A 12,611-nucleotide genomic window follows, 5' to 3' on the forward strand; every position below is an offset into this window, starting at 1 on the left:
TCTGAACTTTATATAAGACGGTGCGGCTCAGTCAGTCACTCAGTGTTGCCTGAGAGGGCAACACTGCAACAGCCGGCCGCCAGGCTGTCTTTTTTTTGCACAGCTAGTTGCCTCCAGGAGGCCACAAGAGGGAGACAAGGGACTGCAAAATGGAAAATAGGCATCCACCAACTTTACAGACAACTTCTCCTTGCTCCTACAACCTCCATCCTTGCACAGTTTGTTATTCTTCCAGGTAACAAAGTAACAAATCCAAATTGCTGCTCTCTTTGTAGGCAAGCAAGGGTTTGTTGCAACTGCAATTCTTACTTCTTCTTGAAATGTAGGGACGACAGTACATTCCATCACATCCATCTAGTGTACACAGGTAGGTCCATTGTGGCGGGTAGGCGGCTGGCTGCTTTAATGGCTGTTTGCTGTTCCCCTACTCCACTCCACTCCACTATTTGACTGTGGTGCTGCATCAATCAGTGGCTGGCTCAGGTGCAGCTCTTTAACTTACCTAGGAGGGAGGGCGGAGAGAAGACAAGGAAGGTGAATGAGCTGTTCCAATGTGAAATGCCGGAAACACAGAAACACAGAAGACACACACACAACAAGAGGTGGCAATGTATTAATTAATTGCATTTAATAAATTAGCTCATTATCACACATGACTGTACAAATGCATTGTCCAACAGGTGTTGAAATAATGGGATTAAAAGGGGAGATCCCATCAGAAAGACAGAAACAATGGCAAACACAAAAAAACACTTTTGGAATCTGATTTTAGTCAACACATAAGGAAAGGGTGCACCGGTCCTGGAAATACTGCAATACCAGGTCAATGCGTGGAGTGGACAGAGCAAGCTCTATTTCCATCTCCCTGTTCTAAAAATCCATTTAATATATGGTCCCCAGATAGGGGACGTATCAGATATTAAACTGATAAGAACAGATTTTTTTTTTCAGTTGGCTACCCCCTCGCGGGGGTGTCAATGATTTATTAATAAAAATTCAATTTTACAATAGATAACACAACAATTACATCAAACATTTTCATATTGTTACAATAGTAAAAATCAAATTACATTAATATTTATAGGGGGACATGGTGGCAAATCTTTATTTATTGGAGTTCCAGTCAGTCACAAACCATTTATTTAGAAGGGTGGCATTTGCTTTCCTGTCAATTAAATAATATAAATACATCTCACTAAAACAAAGACCTAAAACATCATCCGTTGTTAAAACGTCGTGTTTAAAAAGAAGGATGTTCCTGGCCTTCCAAAGAGCTTCTTTAGCGCAATTCATCGTCTTCCATGCTATTGTCTTCTGATTCGCGGTCGGGCATCCAAATTGTCCATATAAAATATCATCGTAACATAAGTCCTTCAGGTCTGCCATCTTTTCCATAAGAGGGAATATCTTTTTCCAAAAATGTTGTGCAAAGTAACATGTCCAAAGTAAATGACGCACTGTCTCCTCAGCCTGGCAGCCTTCCCTCGGGCAGACGGCAGACCTCGCGAATCTTCTTCTGTATTGGAATGCCCGGCATGGAAGACATTGATGAATGCAGCTCCAGGCCAGGTCCTTCTGTGTGTTAAAGAGATAAAATATGTTAGACATTTTCCAGATAAAACCACTGCGTTTTTCGTTAAAATTGTCTATTCTGCTGACCGCATCCTCTCTTTTTAGGTCGATTAAAAGCTTCTTGCTATTTTTAAGATCATTAATACTCTTCCCTTTTAATTTAAATAAAGCAACTATTTTTTCTAAAATTACATATTGTGGGGGTAAATTAAAAGCATAAGGTGAGGTTAAAATAATCTGGAACCACCCACACCTTCGCATAAAAAACCCTGTATTATAACGTAAATAAAACGACCAATAGTGCTCTTTAAAAAGGGAATTAAAACAGAAGCTAAAAAATTTTAGTAAAAGAAACCTATTAAAATCTGGAAAGTCTTTGCCACCCTTTGGTTTGGACTTCATCACGATTCCTCTCTTTAATTTCTCCATTCTGGAACTCCAAAAGAAAGTAAAACAAGCTTTGGTTATTTTTCTCAGTAAAACCGTGGGAGGAGGGAAAACCATACTCAGATATAAAAGCAGGGGTAAAATGACCATTTTAATAATTAAAATTTTTCCCTCCATAGTAAGCTTCCTCATATTCCACATACATATCTTCTTGTTTACTTTCTGCGCCACCATGTCCCAACTGATAAAACCATTGTCGTACTCACTGAAGGAGACCCCTAAAATTTTAATATTATCCGACACAGGAACTGGTATGTCACTAAAAACCATGCTTCCTATGCTTAAAATACTACTCTTGCTAAAGTTTATCTTAAAACTGGAAGCACAGCAATAAAACTCTATCTGCTTGAGGGCTCTCTGAAGCGACCGGGTGTCCCTGCATAATACCGCTACATCATCCATGTACCCCACTGCTTTAGCCTCTATGCCGCCTCCCCCTGGTAGGGGGACTCCACGTATCAACTTGTCTCGGCGAATTGCGCATAATAGAGGCTCTAACGCACATATAAAAAGCAGTGGGGACAAGGGACACCCCTGCTTCACCCCAGAGTTTAAAAATACGTCCTGTGTCTTAAAACCATTTACTAAAATCTTACTTGTACAATTTTTATAAAAGGCTTTGATGGATAATAAAAATCCTTCAGGTATACCCATACGCTCTAAAACCTTAAACAAATAAAAGTGAGAGACACGGTCAAAAGCTTTTTCAAAGTCTATTGATAAAATTGCTAAATTATTCTTCTTAGACCTCGTGTCCTCAATCACATCTTTAATAAGGTTAAGATTGTCCCAGATGCTGCGGCCTGGCACCCCACATACTTGGTTGGAATGTATTATGTGGGGTATTATGGCTTTCATCCGGTTCGCACATAATTTAGCCATGATCTTGTAGTCGCTGTTTAGAAGGGTTATTGGTCTCCAGTTCTTTAAAACTGCGATGTCACCCGTCTTGTATAATAGGGAGACCTCACCCTTCTGCCAGGACTTAGGCAGCATCTTGGATTTAAAAACTTCTGCGTATAGTAAAAACAAATCTTCTTTTAAAAGATCATAAAATTTTACATAAAACTCACTGGGTATACCGTCCGGACCAGGAACTTTACCTGCTTTAAAACTTTTAACTGTTTCTAAAATCTCCTGCTCCGTCAGGTCCTGCAATAAAAAATTCTGGGAGACAGGGTCTAAAACAGTGGTAATCTCCTTCAGTGAGTCACGCATAAAATCACGATCCACAGTCTTAACATTAAAAAGGTCAGTATAAAACTCATGAACTTTACTTAAAAGACCCTGTACATCCGACACACCTTCAATATTTTTGATGACAGCCCTTTTATTGTTGATTTTTTTAAAAAAGTACCTGGAGCAGGTCTCGTTCTCCTCTATGTTTTGAATTTTTGAACGAAAGATTATTTCTTTACCTTTCTGCTCCAGGCACTGGGCTATCTCCTTTTTAAGGTCGGTGATGTCGGCTTCCACTTCTATTTCATTGTCTCGCATTTTGTACAGGGTCTGCAGACGGGTGTTTAATGTATTAAAAACAGCATATTTTATTTTGGCTTTTACCACACTCTTTTTAATAAAAAAATCTTTTATTTTACTTTTCATCTTCTCCCACCATGCACTGATGGGAGCTCTGGTATCTCTCACCCGCCTGCTTTTCTTGTAAAATTCAATAAAATCGGTTAAAACCTGTGGATCATCTAAAAGGGAAACATTCATCTTCCAGGACTTCTTACAAATAAGATTATTAAGATCACGCTTCACATAAAAAGATAAAAGCCTATGATCTGAAAACACGTTGGTTAAAACTTCACATTTAAAAGGCAGTAAGTTCTCATTACAAAATATAAAATCTATCCTGGAGCTACAGGTGGCGTTGCTCCAGGTAACGCCGGCTTCCTCTGGACTGCTCCTGTTACATTCTTTGTAAACATCTTTTAAATTAAAATCGCTCACCATATTTTTGAGCAGTCCAGAGGTCTTATCGTAATTTCTGCTTGTAGCACTTGTAAGCCGGCGTTCCCCTCTCAGGATACAGTTAAAATCACCTGCGAGGATAAAAGGCTCAGTTGTGTTAATAAAAAGAGGTAAAACTTCTAGCATTTCTGCCCTCTCATTTTTATCAGGTGAGCCATAAAAATTTAAAAACTGCCATTTCACACCGTCAATAAAAGCCTTAACCAATAAAATACGTCCTGGTAAGATTTCTTGAATAAAATCAATTAAAACGTTTCCCTTAAATAGAATGGCGACCCCTGCTGATCTGGACTCGTTTGATCCAGACCAGACGGATGGACCATATTTCCAATCTTCTTTATATTTGGTGTACTTCATCGTATGGGGAATACCGCACTCCTGCAGGAAAAAAACAGAGGCTGCCAGGCAAGATAAAAAATTGAAGAGAGCAACCCTTCTTACTTTAGACTTGGCGCCCCTCACGTTGAGGGATATTCCCTTTAGTTCAGACATTGTGGAGTTTTGAATGCGTATTTGATTTTAAAATAATAAATAGTAGCGGTATTTTAAAATCACACATTTTCTCCACCAGCAATACCAAATATCTCACTTGGGCTCAGATACCCGCCCCCGTCCGAATCATTTGTCAGGAGGGAGAACGAAGGAGAGGAACTACCTTCGCTGAGGGTAACGCCAGCAACCAAGCTTCTGCGTACGGGGAGCCCAAACTCATTCGGATCTCCCTGGGTCTCAAACGGTTGACCGTCTAGGTCGGGTGGGTCCCCTAGGGGGCCCGCACCTCCCCCCTGGGACCGTGCAGGCCCTTCTGGAGGGGGAGGTTGCGCACAAGGTGGGGTGTCAGTTTCCACGGGGGGAACAGTGCCCGCCCTCCTCACCAGTCGCGGCGAGGAGGGGGTTCTAGGAGGAGCCGCATCGTTTTTCACCGTTGTGTCCATCTGCTCCTCCCCTGTCTCCCCCCTACTGACTCTGGCTTGCCTCCCTTTTTTTCGGGGACCCACCGGCACCTCGTCCTCTTCCTCCGACGAGGATGCCAGAGACCCAGGGCTTGGAGCAGGCCCGGCACCCCCTGAGCAACCAGCCTTCTGGGATGCCTCAGTTTTTCCGGCCTGCTCCTTTTCCGCCTTCCGCTTAGTCTGCCGCTTTTCCTTCGCACTGGGCTCCCCTTTATCCTCCAAGGTTGCTGGCTGCGAGGTACCTGTTTTGGCTCCAGTCCCTCGCACCTTTGAAGCCCAGGTACCTCTCTCCTCTTTCGTGTGGCTGGTCTGTTCCTCTCCCTGGGGACGGGTTTGGTCCGCTGGTGGAGCACGTGGGGGCGCTCCGGGTTGCTCATCTTCTTCGCCTCGGTACCTATAGGGGCAAGAAAAATACAGATGACCAGTTTTCTGACAAAAGTTACATTTTTTTTCTCCTGTGCATTCTCTAATTGTGTGCTCTTTGCTTCCGCAGTTCCTGCAGGTGACATCGCAGTTGTAACTGGTATGCCCATAGGTACCGCAGGCCCTGCAGAAGTTTGGCATCCCCGAGAAGTAGAGGTCGCCATTCACTGTTCCAATTTTAAAACGAGCCGGTGGGAGTCTCGTATTTTGGGTGGAGGGGTCCTTTATCAAAGTCACTAAGTACTTCCACTTGACGGTCCACACACCGCACTCGTTCATAACTCTCCCCATAAGCTTGATGTTCTTGAAGTAGGCAGCTAAGAATGCTGCCACTTCCTGGTCCTTCACATATGGGGAATACATCTTAATCACCACGAGTTTGGTTACCTCAAAAGCATGCTCTATTACCTGGACTCCCAAAGACGTGAGTTGAACTTTTTCCCTCTCAGCTTTGTCCATAGCATCACGGAGGATACCTTCTCCAACAAAAGTTATGTCAAAAACTCCACGCCTTGGGTAATCCTGGATCGCCAAAATTTCATGCTTGCGGACCGCCAGCAACTTCTCGAGGATTTCGTATACGAGGAACTTGACACCTCGTGGACCGCCTCCACCCTCTGCCAAGATGACTCTAGCAGAGTTTCGCAGCCGGGCGTATACCGGCACCGCATCGGGTTCGCCTGCCATTAGCGTGGCCAGGTCGAACCGCGCAGCTTTCGCTGCGCCCCTTGACGTACAGAGACCAAGGGGCTGGGGGGATCGCAACTCGTTGCTCAGGACTAAGCCTCTCTCCCAAATAGCAGCACGGGGGTGAAGTCCAGGCGAACCTGGACGATCCCCCGAGGCCGAGAGAGAGGGTACCTGAGCACCTTCTGACTAAAAACCTCCTGTATAAATACACTTGGTCTTAGCCAAAAGGCCGAGAAGCGATAACCCTAATGGGCCGGGCGTTGACCGAGCCTGCCTAATACTGCTGTTCACCCCTTGCAGCGATTGATTCAGCCTACTCCTAGGCAATTCCATGGGGCCCTGCAGGCTCACACACATTTACAGCTACTAAGCGGGAGGTGAATAAAGGCCGGAGAGGAAGCCAGACAGGATTTGCTTCTTTTGCTTGCACCACAATGCAGTGCTGAAAGAGGAGGAATCTACATAAAAACGCCTTCCTGGCAACGCCCAAATGCCCTCCTGCCATGCAGATAAACACTGGCAGCGGCAGCAAGTGCATGCCCACAGCCACCCCTTGTTCCTTCACACCTTGTATCAGCTGTAATCCAGTCCAGTCCAGTGCTGCCTGCTGAGCAGCACTGACCAACACTGCCTGGGCCCAGGCTTTTATCTCTGAGGCCCCATTATGATGTCAGAAAGCTGGCTCTGGAATCCTGAGGGCTCCACTATGACACGTGCAAAGTTCCGTCTGAACTTTATATAAGACGGTGCGGCTCAGTCAGTCACTCAGTGTTGCCTGAGAGGGCAACACTGCAACAGCCGGCCGCCAGGCTGTCTTTTTTTTGCACAGCTAGTTGCCTCCAGGAGGCCACAAGAGGGAGACAAGGGACTGCAAAATGGAAAATAGGCATCCACCAACTTTACAGACAACTTCTCCTTGCTCCTACAACCTCCATCCTTGCACAGTTTGTTATTCTTCCAGGTAACAAAGTAACAAATCCAAATTGCTGCTCTCTTTGTAGGCAAGCAAGGGTTTGTTGCAACTGCAATTCTTACTTCTTCTTGAAATGTAGGGACGACAGTACATTCCATCACATCCATCTAGTGTACACAGGTAGGTCCATTGTGGCGGGTAGGCGGCTGGCTGCTTTAATGGCTGTTTGCTGTTCCCCTACTCCACTCCACTCCACTATTTGACTGTGGTGCTGCATCAATCAGTGGCTGGCTCAGGTGCAGCTCTTTAACTTACCTAGGAGGGAGGGCGGAGAGAAGACAAGGAAGGTGAATGAGCTGTTCCAATGTGAAATGCCGGAAACACAGAAACACAGAAGACACACACACAACAAGAGGTGGCAATGTATTAATTAATTGCATTTAATAAATTAGCTCATTATCACACATGACTGTACAAATGCATTGTCCAACAGGTGTTGAAATAATGGGATTAAAAGGGGAGATCCCATCAGAAAGACAGAAACAATGGCAAACACAAAAAAACACTTTTGGAATCTGATTTTAGTCAACACATAAGGAAAGGGTGCACCGGTCCTGGAAATACTGCAATACCAGGTCAATGCGTGGAGTGGACAGAGCAAGCTCTATTTCCATCTCCCTGTTCTAAAAATCCATTTAATATATGGTCCCCAGATAGGGGACGTATCAGATATTAAACTGATAAGAACAGATTTTTTATTTTTTTTTTTTTTTTTTTTTTTTTCATTCAGATCACGTCTTAAAAATCATAAAATTCAAAATAAAAAAGACTTAGATCATCACAATGAAAACTGAAAACGTATAATTAACTTTTGTTTTCCTCTTTCCTTTTTTCCTTTTAAGAAATCAAAAAAACATTCCTTTTTTAACAGCAATAGTTCCTAACATATCCACTAAATGTTCCTGCAAATCATTACCATCCCATTCACAGTTTACAATGCACGCTAACCACGTTGGCACACCATACCGTTCAAGAAACCCTGGTAAATTTTCTCTTACACAGAGCCGCACCCTTCTCCGCATTTTTTCAAAATTAATTTTACTACGTAACTGCTCTACTTCTTCCAGTAACCTGTCTCTTTCTGCTCTTTCCTCTTCTGAAATGACACTTTTTTTCTTTCTCTCTGCTTTTTTCCTTTTTTTCTCATCACTTTGCCCACTTCCTTCCAATTTCTGAAGCTTTCCTTCTTCCAAACTAACTTCCGCTTCCTTTCTTTTGACTATCTTCTTATTTTCCTCTTGTACCTCACGTTTGCTTTTCTTTGGGCATGATTTGAATATGTGCCCCTCCTCTCCACACATATTACATACTTTCCCTTTCTGACATTCATTATACTTATGCCCCTCTTGCAGACATTTTGTACACATTACTTTCTCACACGTTTCTCTCTCATGACCATAATCTTTACAATTCAAACAAAACATATCCATTCCCAAAAAAAATAAATTTCCACATGCACTTCCAATCTTAAACCGCGCTGGAGGAAACAATAGGTTTCTAGATTCACCAATTCTCACAAATTTACAAAGAAATTTCCATTTCCCAGTCCAAAATCCAAAGGGGTTAAACACTTTCCCCTTTCCCACCACCTCCTCACAAAACTTAGTGAGAAATGACTTAATGTCCTCTTCCTCCACGTAAGGCGAAAACATCTTTACGACCACCAACTTCTTGTTTGGCACAAAATGTGGTGTTACCTTCACACCCACAAGTCTTGGGTCCCTTTTACCTTCCTTCAAGCGTTCCAAAAAATCTGAATAAATTTCTTCTGTAGCGAAGGTAACGTCAAAGCACCCTCTCCTCGGATAGTCCATCACCGCCAAAATGCACGATCTCTCCAGCTGAAAGAAATCCAACAAAAGGACCTTCGTGATGTACTCCAAATCCTTCCTTTGCCTCTCAGATTCCTCCACGAAAAACCGGACCGCATTCCTGGTTCGCATATGTTCGGGAATTTCCTCCATCCTGCTCCAAAAGAATTCCAGCAATCTCCAAAGAAATACCTTCAGTACCGGAGTACCAGGCAGGTGATCGCTCCCCGTTGCCCTGGACTAATCCTCCTCCCCAATAGCAGCAGAGGGGTGAAGTCTCTCCTAAGAGAAACGATCCCCCCAGGCCAAGGAAAAGGGTACCAGGGCACCTCCTGACCAAGAAACAAGGCAATACCCTAAAGTACTACACTTGATCTTAGCCAAAAGGCCGAGAAGCGATAACCCGAATGGGCCGGGCGTTGACCGAGCCTGCCTAATACTGCTGTTCACCCCTTGCAGCGATTGATTCAGCCTACTCCTAGGCAATTCCATGGGGCCCTGCAGGCTCACACACATTTACAGCTACTAAGCGGGAGGTGAATAAAGGCCGGAGAGGAAGCCAGACAGGATTTGCTTCTTTTGCTTGCACCACAATGCAGTGCTGAAAGAGGAGGAATCTACATAAAAACGCCTTCCTGGCAACGCCCAAATGCCCTCCTGCCATGCAGATAAACACTGGCAGCGGCAGCAAGTGCATGCCCACAGCCACCCCTTGTTCCTTCACACCTTGTATCAGCTGTAATCCAGTCCAGTCCAGTGCTGCCTGCTGAGCAGCACTGACCAACACTGCCTGGGCCCAGGCTTTTATCTCTGAGGCCCCATTATGATGTCAGAAAGCTGGCTCTGGAATCCTGAGGGCTCCACTATGACACGTGCAAAGTTCCGTCTGAACTTTATATAAGACGGTGCGGCTCAGTCAGTCACTCAGTGTTGCCTGAGAGGGCAACACTGCAACAGCCGGCCGCCAGGCTGTCTTTTTTTTGCACAGCTAGTTGCCTCCAGGAGGCCACAAGAGGGAGACAAGGGACTGCAAAATGGAAAATAGGCATCCACCAACTTTACAGACAACTTCTCCTTGCTCCTACAACCTCCATCCTTGCACAGTTTGTTATTCTTCCAGGTAACAAAGTAACAAATCCAAATTGCTGCTCTCTTTGTAGGCAAGCAAGGGTTTGTTGCAACTGCAATTCTTACTTCTTCTTGAAATGTAGGGACGACAGTACATTCCATCACATCCATCTAGTGTACACAGGTAGGTCCATTGTGGCGGGTAGGCGGCTGGCTGCTTTAATGGCTGTTTGCTGTTCCCCTACTCCACTCCACTCCACTATTTGACTGTGGTGCTGCATCAATCAGTGGCTGGCTCAGGTGCAGCTCTTTAACTTACCTAGGAGGGAGGGCGGAGAGAAGACAAGGAAGGTGAATGAGCTGTTCCAATGTGAAATGCCGGAAACACAGAAACACAGAAGACACACACACAACAAGAGGTGGCAATGTATTAATTAATTGCATTTAATAAATTAGCTCATTATCACACATGACTGTACAAATGCATTGTCCAACAGGTGTTGAAATAATGGGATTAAAAGGGGAGATCCCATCAGAAAGACAGAAACAATGGCAAACACAAAAAAACACTTTTGGAATCTGATTTTAGTCAACACATAAGGAAAGGGTGCACCGGTCCTGGAAATACTGCAATACCAGGTCAATGCGTGGAGTGGACAGAGCAAGCTCTATTTCCATCTCCCTGTTCTAAAAATCCATTTAATATATGGTCCCCAGATAGGGGACGTATCAGATGTTAAACTGATAAGAACAGATTTTTTTGAGTTGACTACCCCAACAAAGGAGGTAACCGTTTATTTAAAATTTTGAACAAATTTACAATAAATCAATACATTTCATCAAAAATTTACATAAATTTACAATCATGGTTTTTAATACAGATAAATACAAATTGTCAAATAAAAACAATTTATAAAAGGGCACTTGGTGGCATCATATTATGGAACTCCATTCACTTAAAAACCATTTTCTACATAAAACAGGAGAGAGTTTTTTATCTAAAAGAAAATATTTGTACATTTCATTAAGACAAATGGCTAAAACATCTTCCACAGCTAAAACTTCATGCTTAAATAATAAAATGTTTCTGGCCGCCCACAGAGCTGCTTTTACGCAGTTGGTGATCTTCCATGCCATCATTTTTCGAGTCTGTGTTGGGCATTCCAGGCATCCATATAAAACGCCATCACTTGTGTATCTCCGAAGTCCTGTAATCTTCTGTACCAAGGGGAGGATTCTTGTCCATATCAATTGCGCGTAAAAACATTCCCAGAATAGGTGGTAGACTGTCTCGTCATCTCTACATCCTCCCCTTGGACACGCAGCCGAGTTGGTCAGTCCCCTTCGATGCTGGAATGCCCGGCATGGAAGACACTCGTGGGCACAGCTCCAGGCCAGATCTTTCTGTGGGTTAAAAAGATATTTAGCGCTCACCATCTTCCATATTTCTTTGCATTTTTGTTCATTAAAATTACTGATGGGAGCTACTAAAACATTTTCTTTTATCGTTTTTAAAATTCCTTTACTATTTTTTACTTCGTTAATATTTTTGTCTTTTAAGTTAAAAAGGTTTACAATTTTTTCTAAAATCTTATACTGGCCAGAAAGGTTAAAAGCATACGGGGAGCTTAAAACCGTGGAGAACCAACCGTTCCTCCTCATAAAATAACCTGTGTTAAAACGTATAAAATATGACCAGTAATGTTCCTTAAAAACTGCATTAAGACATAAAGTAAAAAATTTTATTAAAAGGAATGCTTTTATATCGGGGAAATCTTTCCCCCCCATTGGTTTGGGTAATATTACCTTCTCTCTCCTGAGCTTTTCCATCCTGGAGTTCCATAAAAATGTAAAACATGCTTTAATTATTTTTTTCAATAAAATCTCAGGGGGAGGGAATACCATACTTAAATATAATAAAATAGGTAAAATCACCATTTTTGTAATTAAAACCTTTCCCTCCATTGTTAACTTTCTCATGTTCCACATGCAAATTTTCTGATTAACTTTTTGTGCCACCAAGTCCCAACTGGTAAAACCATTATTTGACTCATTGAAGGAGACTCCTAAAATTTGTACAGACTCTGACACAGGGACTGGAATGTCCATTAAAACCATTTTGCCGATATTTAAGATGTTACTTTTATTAAAATTTACTAAAAAACCGGAGGAGCAACAGAATTGGTAAATCTGTTTAAAAGATTTCTGTAATGACAGGGTGTCCCTGCAAAGGACCGCGACATCGTCCATGTACCCCACCACTTTAGCCTCTAGTCCCCCCCCGCCCGGCAGGGGGACTCCGCTTATCTGCTTATCCTTTCTTAACCTGCAGAGTAGAGGCTCGATCGCACAAATAAAAAGTAGTGGGGACAAGGGACACCCCTGCTTCACTCCGGAATTTAAAAGGACATCCTGTGTCTTAAAACCCTTTACTAAAATTTTGCTAGTACAATTTTCATAAAAGGCCTTCAGAGACTGTAAAAAACCTTCCGGTATACCCATTTTTTCTAAAACCTTAAAAAGATAAAAATGTGACACTCTATCGAAGGCTTTCTCAAAATCTATAGATAAAATTGCCATTTTACCTCCTCTCTCTTTCGTGTCACTGATCACATCTTTTAAAAGGTTTAAATTATCCCATATACTCCTCCCGGGTATCCCACAGACCTGATTGGAGTGTATGATCTGGCCTATCAC

The 12,611-nt window shown here is 43.1% G+C and overlaps 2 non-coding genes and 2 pseudogenes across 2 annotated transcripts; all 4 read right to left on the bottom strand.

Moving 5' to 3' along the window:
- Window positions 1-785: 785 nt before the first annotated feature.
- LOC142654198 (U2 spliceosomal RNA) lies at window positions 786-982 on the bottom strand. Its single transcript, XR_012848923.1, has one exon. It is a non-coding gene; the product is annotated as a U2 spliceosomal RNA (small nuclear RNA).
- A 6,591-nt stretch (window positions 983-7,573) lies between these two features.
- On the bottom strand, window positions 7,574-7,784 carry LOC142653940 (U2 spliceosomal RNA; annotated as a pseudogene).
- Window positions 7,785-9,135: 1,351 nt separating this feature from the next.
- Window positions 9,136-9,246, bottom strand: LOC142654626 (U2 spliceosomal RNA; annotated as a pseudogene).
- A 1,270-nt stretch (window positions 9,247-10,516) lies between these two features.
- On the bottom strand, window positions 10,517-10,704 carry LOC142653889 (U2 spliceosomal RNA). The gene has a single exon (XR_012848740.1). It is a non-coding gene; the product is annotated as a U2 spliceosomal RNA (small nuclear RNA).
- Between the last annotated feature and the right edge of the window lie 1,907 nt (window positions 10,705-12,611).

The sequence above is a fragment of the Rhinoderma darwinii genome, chromosome 5, assembly GCF_050947455.1.
Source record: "Rhinoderma darwinii isolate aRhiDar2 chromosome 5, aRhiDar2.hap1, whole genome shotgun sequence".
Lineage (NCBI taxonomy): Eukaryota > Metazoa > Chordata > Amphibia > Anura > Rhinodermatidae > Rhinoderma > Rhinoderma darwinii.